This window comes from Triturus cristatus, chromosome 7, assembly GCF_964204655.1.
Source record: "Triturus cristatus chromosome 7, aTriCri1.1, whole genome shotgun sequence".
Classification (NCBI taxonomy): domain Eukaryota; kingdom Metazoa; phylum Chordata; class Amphibia; order Caudata; family Salamandridae; genus Triturus; species Triturus cristatus.
In genome coordinates this window covers 1,246,490,618-1,246,507,592 of record NC_140590.1, presented here as the reverse complement: position 1 = coordinate 1,246,507,592, position 16,975 = coordinate 1,246,490,618, and the positions used below count along the sequence as shown (strand labels likewise).

At 48.8% G+C, this 16,975-nt stretch overlaps 1 protein-coding gene across 1 annotated transcript in view; it reads right to left on the bottom strand.

The window, feature by feature from the left end:
* The window catches only part of LOC146811714 (butyrophilin subfamily 1 member A1-like), a 226,686-nt gene extending 212,026 nt beyond the window's left edge, over window positions 1-14,660 (bottom strand). Inside the window, exon 1 of the mRNA XM_085618710.1 lies at window positions 14,500-14,660. The gene's annotated coding sequence lies outside the window, so the exon portion shown is untranslated. The remainder of the gene's footprint in view (window positions 1-14,499) is intronic.
* Between the last annotated feature and the right edge of the window lie 2,315 nt (window positions 14,661-16,975).

Below are 16,975 nucleotides of genomic sequence, written 5' to 3'. Positions count from 1 at the left end.
CTAACTGAGAGGGACTGACTGACAGAGAGACTGACTGACAGAGACTGGCAGAGAGAGAGAGAGGCTGACTGACAGAGAGAGAGAGGCTGACTGACAGAGAGAGAGAGACTGACTGACAGAGAGAGAGAGACTGACTGACAGAGAGAGAGAGACTGACTGACAGAGACTGACGGACAGAGAGAGATTGACTAAGAGAGAGAGACTGACTAAGAGAGAGAGACTGACTGACAGAGAGAGAGAGACTGACTGACAGAGAGAGAGAGACTGACTGACAGAGAGAGAGACTGACAGAGAAGAGGCTGACTGACAGAGAGAGACTGACTGGCTGAGAGAGAGAGACTGACTGACAGAGAGAGACTGGCTGACAGAGACTGACTTACAGAGAGAGAGAGAGAGAGAGAGAGAGAGAGACTGACTGACTGACTGACTGACTGACTGACTGACTGACTGACTGACTGACTGACTGACTGACTGACTGACTGACTGACAGAGAGAGAGAGAGAGAGACTGACAGTGAGAGAGAGACTGTGATGTAATTGGGTTCAAAGTGTGTATGAAGCTATGCAATGCCTCTTAAGATTACTATTGTCTGCTAATAAAAATGTAGTATCAGAACGTGCTCTTTGTAGTTACATCCGCTTATGAAATAACAGCATTGTAGCATTGTCTAATGTTTTGAAATGGGTTTTATATTTTTTTTACTCTAGCCCCCCCACCAACCACTACTGGTGCTGCCCTCGGCCACAAACCACACTGTAATTTTGGCCCCCGACAGAAAGTTTGCAAGTACCCATGGTCTAGAGGAATTAAAATGAGGAATTACCGATGACACCAGAGAAGCAGCTGCAGCACTGTGTAGAGGACTTAGAATGAGAAATTACCAAAAAGACCAAAGATGCGGTGGTAGCACTGTGTAGAGGACTTAAAATTAGGAATTACAGATGAGACCAGAGAAGCAGCTGCAGCACTGTCTAGAGGACTAAGAATGAGGAATTACCACTGGGAGCAGAGAGACGACTGCAGAACTGCCTAGAAAACTGAGAATGAGGAATTACCACTGGGACCAGAGAAGTAGCTAGCAGCACTGGTTAGAGGACTAGGTATGAGGAATTATCACTGGAAACAGAGACGCAGCTGTAGCACTGCGTAGAGGACTAAGATAGAGGAATTGCAACTGGGAACAGAGACACAGCTGCCACATTTGTGACCAGATAAAGAACGAGATTTACAGCCCTGTTTACAGAAATGGCGTTCCGAGCGAATGAAACATAATTAATGGTACAAATGAAACATTGGGTGAAAATGAGCTAACCAGTAAAGTCAAATTTCTAACATTCTAACTTTGTGACTGTTTAACTCGATCTTCAATGAGCCAGACTCTGTAGATCATAAGTTAAAACAAAGGTGCGAAGGGGAGAGCATACGGATGGCACTAACATCCTGTGATCCTGAACAAATTACTTAATCTTCACTTTTGTACCAAACGCGGCTCAAATTAAGCAATATGGTTTAAACAAGGCAAAAAGCATGTTCACGTATTCTTTTTGCCATGGTGAGTTCAGTAAAATACCATCTCAAATTAAGCAGTACTATAGAGATGGTAACAGAATATTAGAGGCAAATGCCATTGGGGAAAAGGTATAGTGTAGGAAGGCAAATTACCCAATGTGGTTTAAACAAGGCAAAGAGCATGTTCAAGTATGCTTTTTGCCATGGTGAGTTCAGCAAAATTCAGGCTCAAATTAAGCAGTAGTATAGAGAATGTAACAGAATAGCGATGGCAAATGCCATTGGGGAAAAACTATAGCAAAGAGCATGTTAAAGTAAGCTTTTGCCGTGGTGAGTTCAGCAAAATACCATCTCAAATTAAGCAGTACTATAGAGAATGTAACAGAATAGCAGAGGCAAAAATGTGCTTTAGTTGTACAGGTTAATAGTGGGCAAATTACTTAAACTTCACTTTTGTACCAGAATAAATTGCCATGGGGAGTCCAGGAAAACAGTGGTGCAAAGTAAGCAGTGTTGTTTGCAGGGCTCGAGTCGGGGTACCACGCGGGTGGACGGCGTCCCCCCACTTATTTTACCAGGTTTTTCCGGGTGGACGCCGTCCCCCCTGCCCAAAAGCTGGACAGCATCGTGTGAGCAGAGAGCCCGGGTGGGAGGGAAGTTTCCCGTAAATTACCAAAGATATGCTAATATTTGTAATTGGAGACTTTAAGAGACACCGGTGGTGTGTGCAGGCTGGAGTGATTGGGAGACGGAGCGAGCACTTCGTTGTGCAACTGGGGCACCCCCTCGGGGGAGGGGGGGTTGCAAAGGACATCGAGGAACAGACCAGGGGTAGCAGTGCTGTGAAATGCCCCGTCATCTAAAGGCATATGAATACTCATGAGATTCCTGTTGTGACGTCACTTCCGGTGACAGCGTCCCCCCACTTCTTTTCATGAGAATCATGTTGTGATGTCACTTCCGGTGACAGCGTCCCCCCACTTCTTTTTTTAGGACTTGTGCCCTGGTTGTTTGTACAAGTCAAAGAGCATGTGAAATCAAACTTTTGCTGTGGTGAGTGTAGCAAAATACTGGGTCAAATTAAGCAGTACTATAGAGAATGTAACAGAATAGCAGAGTCAAATAATATTGGTGAAAATCTATAACTGCAAAAATGTTTATTTTGAAGTTAGCAATAAAGTTCAAGTCTTGGCGTGGCACCAACATCCTGTGATCCTGGGCAAACGGCTTAATCTTCACTTTTATACCAGAAGAGACGCACATTAAAGAAATCTGGTTTTGCGCGGCAAAGAACATGTTATACTACGGTTTCGCCGTGGTGAGTTCAGCAAAATACCAGCTCAAATTAAGCAGTACTATTGAGAATGTAACAGAATAGCAGAGACACAAATGCCCTTTAGTTGTACGGGTTAATAGTGAGCAAATTACCTAATCTTCTCTTTTGTACCAGAATAAATTGCTGTGGTGAATCCCGGAAAACAATGGCACAAAGCAAGCAGTGTTGTTTATACAAGTCAAATTAAGCAGTAGTATATAGAATGTAACAGAATAGCGACGGCAAATGCCATTGGGGAAAAGCTACAGCAAAGAGCATGTTAAAGTAAGCTTTTGCCGTGGTGAGTTCAGCAAAATATCGGCTAAAATTAAGCAATACTATAGAGAATGTAACAGAATAGCAAACGCACAAATGGGTTTTAGTTGTACGGGTTAGAAAAGGCAAAAAGCATTTTAAAACACTGCACACTTATATGACAAATGTGCTTTACTTCTCCAGGTTACAAAAAGCATTAGAAAACATCACACATAATAACATCGTGGTCAACTAATACAAAAAATATAGCACAAATGCGGTTAACTTCTGAGGCTTATAAAAGGAAAAAAGCATTAAAAAGACTGCTCAATAACAATAAAGAGGTCTGCGGGTTAGAAAAAGCAAAAAACACAGCTGAAGCAGCGCATGTCGTGCCTGCACATATACAGATTAAAATGAGCAAATTGCACGGAAAATTAAGGTGCACAGACGCTATGGTTACCATGAGGTGCGCTGCTAAAATAAAGCAGTTGAAGCAGCGCATGTCTTAACTGCACGTAGAGAAACTCATTAAAGAAAAGAGTGCTCACAGACTTAACAAGCATTGAAAATGCAATAGGCCTTGCCTTTAATTAAGTTATAGCTATTTGCTTTGCTAATGGTATTGTATAGCAAAGCAAATGGTTTTAACTTAATCAAAGGCAAGACCTATTGTTACTGACTGGCATTACTCAGATTGTAGGTGGGTGAGCAACTTGCACAGTAATTCAGTCCCATTTAGGACCCAGCTGCGGATGCTAACAGGAGAAACAGACGTGGAGGGTGAGGAGAGACCGCTGTGGAGGTTGAGGAGAGACAGAGGTGGAGGGTGAGGAGAGACCGCTGTGGAGGGTGAGGAGAGACAGAGGTGGAGGGTGAGGAGAGACAGAGGTGAACGTGAGGCGAAACAGAGTGGAGGCGAGGAGAGGTGAGGTGGAGGGTGAGGAGAGACAGAGGTGGAGGGTGAGGAGAGACAGAGGTGGAGGGTGAGGAGAAACAGGTGGAGGTGAGGAGAGGTAGAGGTGAGGCGAGGTGGAGGCGAGGAGAGGTGAGGTGGAGGTGAGGAGAGACAGAGGTGGAGGTGATGAGAGACAGAGGTGGAGGGTGAGGAGAGATCAAGGTGGAAGTGAGACCAGACAGATGTGGAGGTGAGGAGAGACAGAGGTGGAGGATGGGGTGACACACTGGTGGAGGGAGGCAGACAGAGGTGGCGGTGAGGATAGAGGTGAGGAGAGAGAGAGGTGGAGGGGAGAGACAGGGGGGAGGGGAGGGGGTGGTTCACTTTCACCTCCTCTCCTAGTGTAAGGTAACGCCCCCTCTCCACAGGCCCTGCCAGGGCCAAGAGCAGATCCCTGCCCGCATCAACGGTCACCCGAGACCGCTCGTGCTTGTTGGTAAAGAGAGGTTTATTATCTGCTGATGATGTAATCCACTTGGGGGGGGGGGTGCCCCTCACCCACCCCCAGGGCCGACACTGAGAAGGCACCAGAGACCTGAAGCTGTCTATGCTGCAATACTGGGGGGGGGAGGGGCTGAGGGGGCGGAGGAAGAGGAGTGGGGTTAGAGTAGGAATAGAGAAGGGACAGATGGGGAGAGAAGGGACAGACAGAAATGGAGCGATAAAAAAAATTGGAGAGAGCGAAAATAGCAGAGTTGGGGAAAAGGAAAAAATGATTAGAGAACTTGTAGAAAAGAGGTGGATAGATGATGGGGAGGAGAGGGTAATGACGCAGGAGAGAGAGGGCGATGGTAGAGACAAAAATCCAGGATGTGGTCCGAAAAACATCCTCCCCAACAATCTTAAAACACACAGAACTCACATGAACAGACGAGTCCCTCAGACAACCCATGCACAGCACAAACAGGACACAGTCATACACAAAACACACAAAACAGCACTTACAGACCCACATGAGTCACAAACACCACACAGAGACAGTGCAACACTCACAGCAGCGGTGAAGGCAAACAAAGTGCTCTCACGGCTCCCGGGCCGGCAGCAGTGATTGGGGGCACACAGCGCCTTGAAGCTTCCAGGCCAGCGGGGATATCAGCTCACCACGATCCCCTCTGGTCACGGGTCGGCGGCACCCAGCGCCTCTGTTCACAATGTGCAGGCGCTTTGGCTGGCAGCGTGATCCAGCACTGTGGAAGCGCAGACACACAGTTCTTTAGATTTGTATTGCGAAATGTCGACGCGAGTTTATTTTTTGCATCACGCTTTTACGCGATGCAAAAAATAAAGATGCTCTGCCATTGCGAAAGCCCCTGTCCCGGCTGCGCACATCGCCCTGTAAGGAAGCCTACACCAAATAACAAGCGAAGAGAGCTTGGGAAGGGGCAGGAGCCGCACTAAGACCCGAAGGCTGAACATCGCTGCCGTGCGCTCTTGCAGCAACCTAAAACCCTCCTTTTCAATGGGAAGCCAGCATTTAACATAAACGCTGACGATACCCAATGAAAATGAGGGGCGGAGCTCGAGTCCCCTTCTTGAAACTGACTTTAGACTATAGCTCTCGCAGGCGGGAGGCGCATGCGCGCTCCAACGCCAGGCGAGACCTAAAAACACATACCATGCAACAACCGAAGTAAAGGGGTCAGTCGCCATGGGTGGTTACAATTTAAGACAAGGCGGTACTAAGGAGAGACTAACAAGATACTAAGGAATAAGAAGCCAGCATTTATGAAGGACTCTGACACAAGTCAATGACAGATTTCGGCGGAGAGTGGGTAGGGCTTCTCCTCCATATTCCAGGACAAGTCTCACAGAGCAGCTACCTAAAAGGCACTTAAAAGAGAGTTCCTAGTATTTTTGATAATTCTGTTCTTCTAAAGTATACTTTTTCCATTGGAATGTTAATTTCCTATTCAACTACTGGCCCTTTATCTCTAAAATATTTTTATTACCGCAAATGTTTGCCATCATTTAGTTCCATGATCCTAACTAAGCACTGTATTGCGAGAGTTTGCGATCTGTAAATGTAGGCTATTTTTGGGGGATTTGCCGGGACTAATTGTGGCCCCCGGCAAACCCTGCATTTAGGAACAATTCTACCTACTCCACATGCAAACCAGGACTGCAAGAATCAGACAGGCACACAGAGCTATAGAGCTGCAGCAGCAATGAACGTCAGAAATACAAATACTGACACCATGACACTGACGGGACTTGTAGTGTTACCTTTACTTTTGTAAATAATACTTAAAATTAGCAAAAATATTAAAAGCTGGAAGTGTTACTTTAAAACGATGACAATGTATGGATCTCACTGACGTGACCCGGGTAGTTTTGTTTATAGGTCAAGCGAGTCATGCTGTAATGGTGTACGCACTTGAAACCCAGCCCACTCTCCGCCCATATTTGTCATTGGCTTGTGTCATTGTCCTTCGTAAATGCTGGCTTCTGGCTTGTTGTCCCCTCCTTAGTACCGCATTGTCTTCATTTGTAACCTCCCACGAGGCTCCCCATTTATATGTGTTGTAGCTTGGTAGGCTTTAATTACAGGCTTCGAGCATTATTTAGTTTAATGGTTCTCGCATGCCTGCTGTTGCAAGCAGGACAGGCTCTTTTGCAACAGCTTTATTTTTTTTTTACATAGCTGATAGTGGCAGCTGTGCCTTTGCTTTACTTGCCACACCAAACGCGGTCAAATTTTATTTTTAACTATTTATTTTTTAAATTGCCCATGGGGCACTTACACTTAAATGTCCACTGTACCCCTTTCCTTAAATGAGCCAATGCTAAGTAAAGGGGCGTGGTCGCCATTAAATTGAAAGCGGGGCATGGGAACGCTTTTACAAAAAAAAAAAAAAACGCCCCATACTGCGCTTTCATGAGGGGGCGTGGCTTGACGCCGATGTAGGGAGCAGCGGACCTCGGAGCTCCTCCGTGGTCTCCCTCCACAGCAATTTCTCCTGAGAAGCTGGGGTGGCCCCTGGCATCATAGCTGGCGGCGGAAGTCCTTGTGCCCATCTGGATAAAGTTTTGAAGCACTGAGGAGTCGTGGTACGGAGAAACCAGTAATTTTACTCCCTGTTCGCGCTCCGGCTGGTTCACGGACAAAATATCGGCCGCACCTCGCCACAGAAGCCTCCGCTGGTAAGGGAGCCCAATGCGCCAAATGAGCCTGCTGAGCAGCGGAGTGGAGTGCGTGATCAGGACAGTCAGCGTACATCTGTGAGAGGGCAGAAGGATTGAAAACAGAGGCGAGGTGAGGCTTGGGGCGCGCTCAGCAGAGAAAGCCAGACCCTAACATGGTGGCGTGGGATGCTCCAGGCGGGTCGCGGTGGTAATCGCGGCCGCCAATTGAGAGCGGCGATTGTGGCAGCCTGCCCCCTCCTGAACAGACAGCCATAACAAGCTCCTAGCGCCTGGACTCGGGCATAACTTTTTGAGTGGCGGGGAACGGAGAAGGCGAGGAGCCTTCGAGGTGGCATATGTAGTGGACAGGGAGAACACGAGTCTGCAGCGAATCCAGGGGGAGTAACACGTGGAGTCCAGCATTCGCCACTGCAGGTGTGGGAGCCTGCACTTAAATGGGCCTGAGAAGTAAGTCGGACTAACTGGGGCGCAAGCTGTGTGACCCCTCGAGGACTGGGGACTACTGATCTGGGTGCTTGGGGCGGATGTGTAGCTCCAGAGCCGGGCGCTGGCAAATGGAGCAGTGAAGAGAGTGGTGCTGCGCAGCTGCCCGGTTGCTGAACCCTGAAAGGGCACTGGAACTGTGCTGCTGCCTTGAACGGAGCTGGAATGTCTGCTGATTGACCCGGTGTGACCGCCTGAAGCCCTTACAAAACGAAGACATCCGGCTGGCCCGTATATGAGAGGCTTCCCCACCCCCTACTGAGTGAGAGAGTGCCTGCATTCACTATAGGGCGGCCACGGGCACCAGAAAACCCACGACATTACACATATCATCGAGCACCCCATCTTACTCTACCTCGAGGGATTGGCATTTACGGGATTATTGCACCATACTGATACCTCTTCCAACAGGGCACGGGATGGGGAGAATGTCCAGGCGAAGAGGATTTGAGGTCCTGCGAATGGACGAGCAGGAACATCACACCAACGAGGATGAGGGGGCACCTGCTGGACGTGCGGTGAGAGCACCTGGAGACCCTACCCTGGCCGACATTATGCAGGCCATCACCTCCTCAAGGGAGGCTCTGGAGACGAAGATGGACACCATAGGGACGAATCTCACCCTGTTAAAAGACGATCACCGCAAACTTAAGGAGAGAGTGGCTGCCAATGAGAACACCATGAGGGATATCCCGGACACAGTAGATGCACTGAAGCATGCCCTGAAAGCGGTGGAAACCAGGATCAAAGTGCTGGAGGTGAGGGCTGAGGACAGTGAGAGGCGCTCACGAAGAAACAACCTGCGCATCATAGGGGTTCCGGAACGGGAGGAGGGGATGGATGCGGTCCAATTACTGGAGACTTGGTTAAAAGCAGAGGTGGCCCCGGAGGGCCTCTCCCCCTTCTATGCCCTGGAGCGTGCCCATAGAGTCCCGGCCAGACCTCCTAAACCTGGTGCTCCACCTCGCCCGCTGGTGGTGCGATTACTCCATTACCGGGATTTCCTCCTACAATGAGCTCGCAAAAAGCAGTCCTTACAGATCGGGTGATGATCTTCCCAAACTATACTAGGGAGGAGCAGCGACAAAGAACTTCCTTCCTAGCTGTCAAGCGAAAATTACGACAGCTGCAGCTCCCTTATGCCATGCTGTTCCCGGCTTGCCTGAGAGAGACTGCGGATGCGGCGACGCATTTCTTCAATACTTCGCAAGAAGCTTGGGACTGTCTAGAGGCTCGACACAGCAAGGAATCGCGATCTCCGTGCCTGGAATCACCCTGACGGCAATCAACCTCTTCTTCGCTGCCCGGGGGGGCCCCCTCATCTGATGGGAAACGCCAAGAACGAGACAGGGCGGTGCGAGCAGTGGCAGAGATCAGTCAAGGAGAAGCGAGCCCGACCAGCAATACCACGGACCCTGATCGGGACAGATCTGGGAGCTCGAGGCCAAGCAGTGCCCATGGGCTCTCGGACACTGAACTGCCGGACGTTACACCACAAACAGCAGATGGTGTGTTTGGCTGACCAGACAACAGGTCGTATGTCCAGAGGTTTGCCTTTGGGGAATGTTGACCCTTGGTGCTAGCGGTTTAGATTGAGAACTGCCGATGGACAAACTTGCACTATTGGGGCTTACCGAGTGCTCTCTGTCTGTGGGAGGGGGGTCGGAGGGGGGGGGGGGGTTCTGGGTCCAATGATGTCAGATACGTTCTGCCACTTCCATAATTCACCGTTTGAGTGTTATAGTTTGGATGGGGACCTGTCCTGGGGAAAGGGAGTTGGGGTGTTTTTACTGTTGGGGGACTTTGGTTTGGGACCAGGCATGTCGCTAGGAGAGGGGTACGCCGAGAAGAACTGGAGATTGTACTATGGATTCCACCGTAGGTTTTAAATGGATAACCTGGAATGTTATGGGGGATGCACACCATGAGTCGATGACACAAAGTCCATGCCTATCTGGTTAGAAGAGGAGTGCAAATCGCATTATTACAAGAGACGCATCTCACACAGAAGGAAGGGACAGCACTACAGCGCCGCTGGAGAGGGCAGATATTCCACACCATGTACTCAGCCTTTGCTAGGAGGACCCTAGTATGGGTGAGGGCGGGAGTCCCCTTTCAGTGCGTCACACAAATAATAGATCCAGAGGGTAGGTTTGTGGTGGTGCTGGGGCGCCTGGATGGCCGAGACATAGATATAGGGAGTATATACGCCCCCAATGTTGATCAACCCGCATTCTTAGCGCAGCTATCACAGACATTAGCGCAGGTCCTGACCGGACCAGTACTTTTGGGGGGAGACTTCAATAGTATTGTTGACGTGAACCTAGACCGATCTCACCCACCACTCCCTGACGCCCTTACACGCAGGGTCGCAGAAGCTTGCCGGAACTGGCAACGACATTTGGGACTGACAGATTCTTGAAGGGCCCATAATCTGATGGAAAGAGACTACTCTTATTTCTCGGCTCTACCTGAGCCGCATGTTAGGTTGGACTACATTCTCTGCTCCCCAGACGTACATGCAGGGATCACCTCGGGCGAGTACTTAACGAGGACGATATCTGATCATAACCCCCTACTGATATCCTTGAACTGGGTGCGAAAATAGGCCCACAATTCCCAGCTGGCGTCTAGAGGACCAGGTATTCCGAACCACGATAGGCACCGCAATAGAGGAATATTTCCAGAATAACGCTAGCACGGCTGCCAACCCCCGCATCGAATGAGATGCCTTTAAAGTTGTCATAAGGGGTTGTTGTATTGGTGAAGCGGTGGGCGTACGGAGGGTTCTTTTAAACGATGTACCGAAAGCCGAAAAACGGCTCCGAGATGTTGAAAAGGATAGACCAGAAAGGGTAGACAAACAAGCAGATCTGCTAGAGGCCAGGGAAACACTAGCATCACAGGTGGAACGGCTGAGATGCTTTGTCCATAGGGCCTATGCGATCCGGGCCCATGCTGAGAGAGATAAGTCCGGGGCGTTACTAGCTTGGCTGGCCAATCCAGCTTGAAGAGGGACGATGATACTAGAATTAAGGGGGGAGGGATGGGGTGGACTCATCACGGACAACAAGGTATCAACACACAGTTCTTGGAATATTATACTACCTTATATCAGAGCCATTTGGACCCTAGGGTGTTAGAAGGTGAGGGATTTCTGGAGGATATTGAACTTCCTCAAATTAATGCAGACGCTGCAGAGGCTCTGGGACGTGACACAGAGTTAGGTGAGATCAGGGGGGCCATTAAATGCATGGCCAGAAATAAGACCCCTGGCACGGACGGGCTCCCGGTCGAGTACTACGCCACATATGTGGATGCCTTGGCTCCTCGCTTGTTGGCCCTGTACAATAGGTCGAGGCGAGACGGGTGCTTGCCCGTGTCAACGAGGGAAGCGGTAATTATACCACTCTTAAAACCAGGTAAACCACCCTGGGATCGCACTGCGTACCGGCCCCTCGCCATGCTCAACCTTGACTATAAGATCCTGAGCCGAATTTTAGCTAGCCATCCGATGACTCACATGACGGCGCTTGTGCACACAGACCAGGCGGGTTTCATTCCATCCCGGAATACGGCCATGAATATAAGACGACTACTTCGACTACCGATTACTAGACGCCCCCATCCAAGACAACGGAGAAGCGTGCATCCTATCGATTGATATCGAAAAAGCCTTCGACAGCCTTGAATGGCCATATCTTTTCAGAGTCTTAAGGGCCTTTGGTCTCGGGGAGGGTTTTTTGGACAGGACAGCAATACTGTATAAGAGCTCCACTGCCAGGGTGTGCACGGGAGGTGTGATATCAGACGCCTGCGCTGTGGGCAGGGGAACGAGACAGGGTTGTCTGCTGTCTCCCCTCTTGTTCGCGCTGGCAGTGGAACCTCTGGCTGTACGTGCGCGCTCTGGGCGGTATTACCGGGGGCTGGACGGGGTGGGCCAATCCCAATTTATTGCATTATATGCAGATGATCTTCTAATGTTCCTCGCTAAAACTGCGGAAGAGCTTCAAGGTGCCAAAAACCTACTGACCAGACTGGAAAGGGTGGCAGCCTTAAGGTCAACTGGAGCGAGACGTGTCTGTTCCCTGTTTTAACCCGTTCCGTGCTTGCGTCGGCCAACGGCCGACGCAAGCACTACCTGCCAAGTGCTGCGCACTACCTGCCAAGTGCTGCGCACTACCTGCCAAGTGCTGCGCACTACCTGCCAAGTGCTGCGCACTACCTGCCAAGTGCTGCGCACGACCGTTGGCCGACGCAGCCCCGCCCACTATTTAGAACTCCCGCACTAAAGGAGTTAAGTGGAAGGAATGACCCGCCAGATGGGCTGGATGTTGAATGGGAAAGCAGCTGTCTGACCTATCTGGGAGTACGCATTTATCATATGGGTGCCGATTTACTGGAAGGTAATGTCGGACGAGCGATACGAGCCACCAAGATTAATTTTGAATTTTGGGGGACTCTCCCGCTCTCAGTGGCGGGACGGGTGGCGCTCCTAAAAATGGTCACGTTACCGCGGCTACTCTATTATTTTGGGTCGCTACCGCTATGGATTCCGCGAAAGTTCTTTACCCAACTTAACACCATGATCACGGGATTTTTATGGGGCTCCGGGAGACGCAGAGTAGCGCTCGCCACCATGATGAGACCTAGACGGGAGGGGGGCTTTGCAGTGCCGTATTTTGAGGCCTACTACCACGCAGCACAGCTGCAGTGGTTCACGAAATTGATGGCCGGAAGGCTTCGCAATGGGGAAGATCAGGGGGGCTCAGATCCGGATCTGAGACAGCTCTCTCAAGTGCTACTAGGGCTCCCATTGAGCAAAAGAGACGCTCCGAGAGACCTGTGGGCGATGCGCCAATGCTGGAACCGGGTTAGTAGGAGAGCCCAGCAACTACCCCCATACGCCCCTGAGATCCCACTGCTGATGTGCGAGGCACTACCCCATGGGGGAGACTGGCAGGGATTGCGGACCTGGGAGGAGGCGGGGATCTCCACTATAGGAGATCTCTACGAAGACAACACCCTGTTACCCTCTAACGACTTACTGGAGCAACACGAGCTTCCCAGGAGGGACTTTTTGTTACATGCCTCTCTGACGACGGCCATCCGTAAACATTGGAAGAAGGGAATGGTGGAACCACCGATCTCGTTGCCATGCCAATATGTAGTATCAGCGGCTGGGGCGATCAAGGCAGTCACTTGCCTCTATAGGCGGCTCACCCAGGAGATTAGGAGGTCCTTAGAGAGCCTGCGGCTCAAATGGGAAAGAGACCTTGGAATGCCCATAGCTGAGAAGCCATGGGAGGCACTAGTAGATAGAGCATGGAAAAGCTCTAGAAATGCGCGATCCGAACTAATCCAGTTTTTTGTCCTCCACAGAGCATATTTCACCCCGCACAAGATTAATGAGTATTTTGGGGCCCGATCAGTTTGTCAGCGATGTAAATTAGAAAACGCCAAATTTTACATATGTTTTGGGAGTGCCCACTGCTAGAGGGGTTCTGGAGGGAGATACTGACTACACTGGGCGACATAACGGAAAGAGGCACTACACTGACCCCAGGATATTGCCTGCTGCATTGGTTTCCCCACACTGCCCGGAATAAAGTTACCAGCAAATTTATAGACCTGGGGTTAGTCCTGGCTAAACGAGAAATTACCAGCCACTGGAAGGCGACCAGTGCTCCTAGTGTCTCAAGGTGGCGGTGGGAATTTATAAAATAGGCAGATTGTGAGGGGATTCTTAGGCTGCAAATGGCCCAGAGAATAGATAATGGAAAAATGTTGGACGCGGCGAGAGCATGGGAGGCATTAGTTGAGCTGCTCAGGCGCCCGAAGAATGACACCGAACCGCCCCCAGAGTGAGTGGACATGTGAGCGAGGGCTGAAACGTTTCCCTATTGGGATGTGACCTATGGGGGAATGAAAATATATAATACATAGCGGCTTCCCCTTGCTAGATACCTCCCTATTGGAATTACTGTGTCTGTTGTCTTACATGGCTGTGTACGATTCTTCATAGAGCTATTGATGACCGAGCTACATGCCTTGAGGGTGGGGGTAGTTGCACAGGAGGGAAGGGAAGGGTACGTTATTCTTATTGTTTGTTGTGACCTCAAATGAGTTCGGACTGGGACAAATTACTGAGGTGCCGATCTCCTACCATAATGAAGCCGCACATAGCTTCCCTGAGAACTCGAAATCGAACACCACAATCTGTTAACAATTTACGCATGGGCCACACACACATGGTGGAATCTGCACCTAGAAATCTGCACCCCAACAGTCATACTTATCGATATCTGTTATTGGTCACACGATGTAAGCTCTAATCCCAATGTCTTACTTATGTACTTGAAATTGCTGAATAAAATAAAGAAAGGGGCGGGGCAGATATTAAAGTTAAAGAGCCGCATGGGTTTTTTACACATAGGAGCATTTGTAATGCGATGTGTCGCATTTACGAAACTCATGTAAATACGAGACCTATTGCAAATGCTTGTTTGTTTGGCTTTTCTGTCTCTGAAAGTGTCCAAAGCGAGCATACGTACACAAAAATATAAGCGGCCCTCGCAACAACACCCAACAAAGGATCGGACTCCACCCACATTTGGAGTGTGACGCTTTGGAGATATTTTAGTCACTTTGCCCCCCACACTCTGATATCAGCACAATCACTGCTCTTCCCGAAAGAATACAAATAATCCCACAACTGAAATGGGCAATAGAAAGAACTTGGAAAGCAGGTAGCTTTCGGGATCAGGCATCAAGTATGCGGAAGTTCTAGATGTAAAAAACAAAACATGGAGACTGAATACGAAGAACAACATACCTGTCATCCGAAATCCATCGTATGCTTTAAAAGCTTTAAATATGTATATTTTCTCTTCTTTGAAAAGTACGTTGTCCGATAGATCGCTCCCTTGTGTCTGCCTGCGCTAACGCCCGTAGAAAAATACAATGCGAAAGTGAAACCGAAACTTTTCAGGTCTCTCCGCCCTCCATGCCACGTGATCACGTTCTCTCTTAGCTTTGAAAAATTCATTTCATCTATTTTCTGCCAAGTTTCCCACCATTCAGCAAAACAAGGAAAAAGGATATTGACGTAAAACGCATACATAAAATTTCAGTGGCCCTGGTTTTAACCTTAACATACAACGACGAGGGAAACGAAAGAAAATGTGTGTGTTTTATTAGGTCTCGCCTGACGGTGTGGCTTTTTAGGTCTCGCCTGACCCAGCGCATGCGCTGGTCTGTGGAGACTCATTGAGAGGGCTCCAAAAAGTGCTACCAGGCCAGCCTAGAGCTACAGTGCATGTGCGCGGGCGCGCGCGCCGCACTTTACCGCGATTGCTTTCACTTTCGGGCCACACGGCCGCTTTGATGTTTGATCGCGATCACTTTCACTTTCGCGGCCGCATGGCCGCTTGGCATAGCCAATAGGTCTCGCTTTTGGGACCTTATAAGTATTTAGTTATGCAACTGTTGCATGGCTAAACACTTTAAAGGTCCCAAAGGCGAGACCTAGTGGCTATGCCAATGCTTGTTTAAAGTTTCCCTTGAGACTCCACCCACCCCAAAGACCGCATTTACCAGCACTGGCCGCGCCTGTTTTCTTCTCTCTCCCTTTCTCAATTTTAATTTACTTTTTTCAATCTATTGTTATTTTGCACTTGTCAATTACCTACATTTTCTCTCCCCCCCCTCTGTTTGTCAATTTCCTTCCCTCTTTTACTCAATTCTTTTTTTCCCTCCACTGTTCGTTTACTTGGACTCTATACTTAACTTTGGTTTCAAGCCACGCCAAGTCAAATGTTACAACTTTATTTTTCATTGTGTACGGTGCTTACAATTTAGTATTTACAACGAAATATTTATAACTATAAATACCATAATGCCATGTAAAAGCAGGACTGGATAAGCTGCTCACATTTTATTTGGAACATTTGATGCCTGTTCTTTTACAGTTTCCTTTCCCCTCTTTGTCTATCCACTCTCTCATTCTCGATTCTCGTCCTTTGTCTGTTGCATATTTTACTACTTTGTTTCACCATCCCTCTATTCTTCACTCATCCCCAGGCCTTTTGTCTTCTTTCTCCTGGCTTTCTACCTATAATCACCCGATGTCTACAGGCGGACCTCTGGCTCCAGGGACAGGAGTGCGTGATTGCAAACCTGACATTCACTACATACAATGCACCTAGCAATAAAATAAATTCAAGACACTCGCATAACAGCTTATTTACGTTTGTATCAGCCATTTACCTTTTCAACTACCTGTGGGATTGGAACTGCTTACTCCCTTAGTACTGGGATTAATAATAAGGGCATGATCTAATGTGGCGGACTCTTAGGAATGGGGAGTGAAAGCAATAACGCTGCTACACCTGCTAAACGCTTAGTTTGTTTAGTCTTATGGAGTATTTTCCTTTTACATTACAATGTGAACACACAGTTTATTTTGTGTCTTGCGCTTGCTTTGCTTGGGGAGAGGTTTACCCCATAGCAAGTAATGCCCACATCACCTCATCCAGGACTGCTCCAACATCTATAATAAGACAAATTAGAAGTTTAAAGATTGTTCAAACTCAAAAAGATAAAAAACATTTAAAAAGTTTTGGAGTGAGTCAATCTGGAATCAAAATTACCAAGAGAACTTGCAGATAATCATATTGTGACAAACACAACAAGATGATAGACAGAGTGCTGAAACTTTTCAACCACTCACCCTCAATCACAGATCTGGGTTTAATACATGGTTCTTTTGCCGCCCCAGTTTGGACCCAGCCATATGCAAATCAGTCTTGACCCTGTTACTCATGGGAACAGTCCAGCCCGAACTGCCAAGCCAAGTCCTCCCTGGACCAGAAACAAGCATCCTGGGACCAATTTCGGGGTATTTCCCCTCATCAGCAAGGCTAGCTTGAATCCAGTGGCACCCCGAGCAAGAGACCCATGTCTGGGCATACCCATGGCCACTTAGGGCGAACATAGCAAACACAGCAAGATGATGGCCGGAGTACTGAAGCTGTTCAACCACTCATCCCCAGTCACAGATCTGCGTTTAATCCATCGTTCTTTGGCTCATTATGCCACCCCAGTTTGGACCCAGTCATATGCAAATCAGTCTTGACCCTGCTCCTAGTGGAAACAGTCCAGCCTGAACTGCCAAGCCAGGTACTGCTCACTTTGCCACTGGATTCAAACTAGCCTGGCTGATGAGGCGTCAAACCACGAAACAGGTCCCATGATGCTGTGACTAGGAGTGAGCGCCTGAAAAGTTTCAGCGCTCTATTCATCATCCCCTT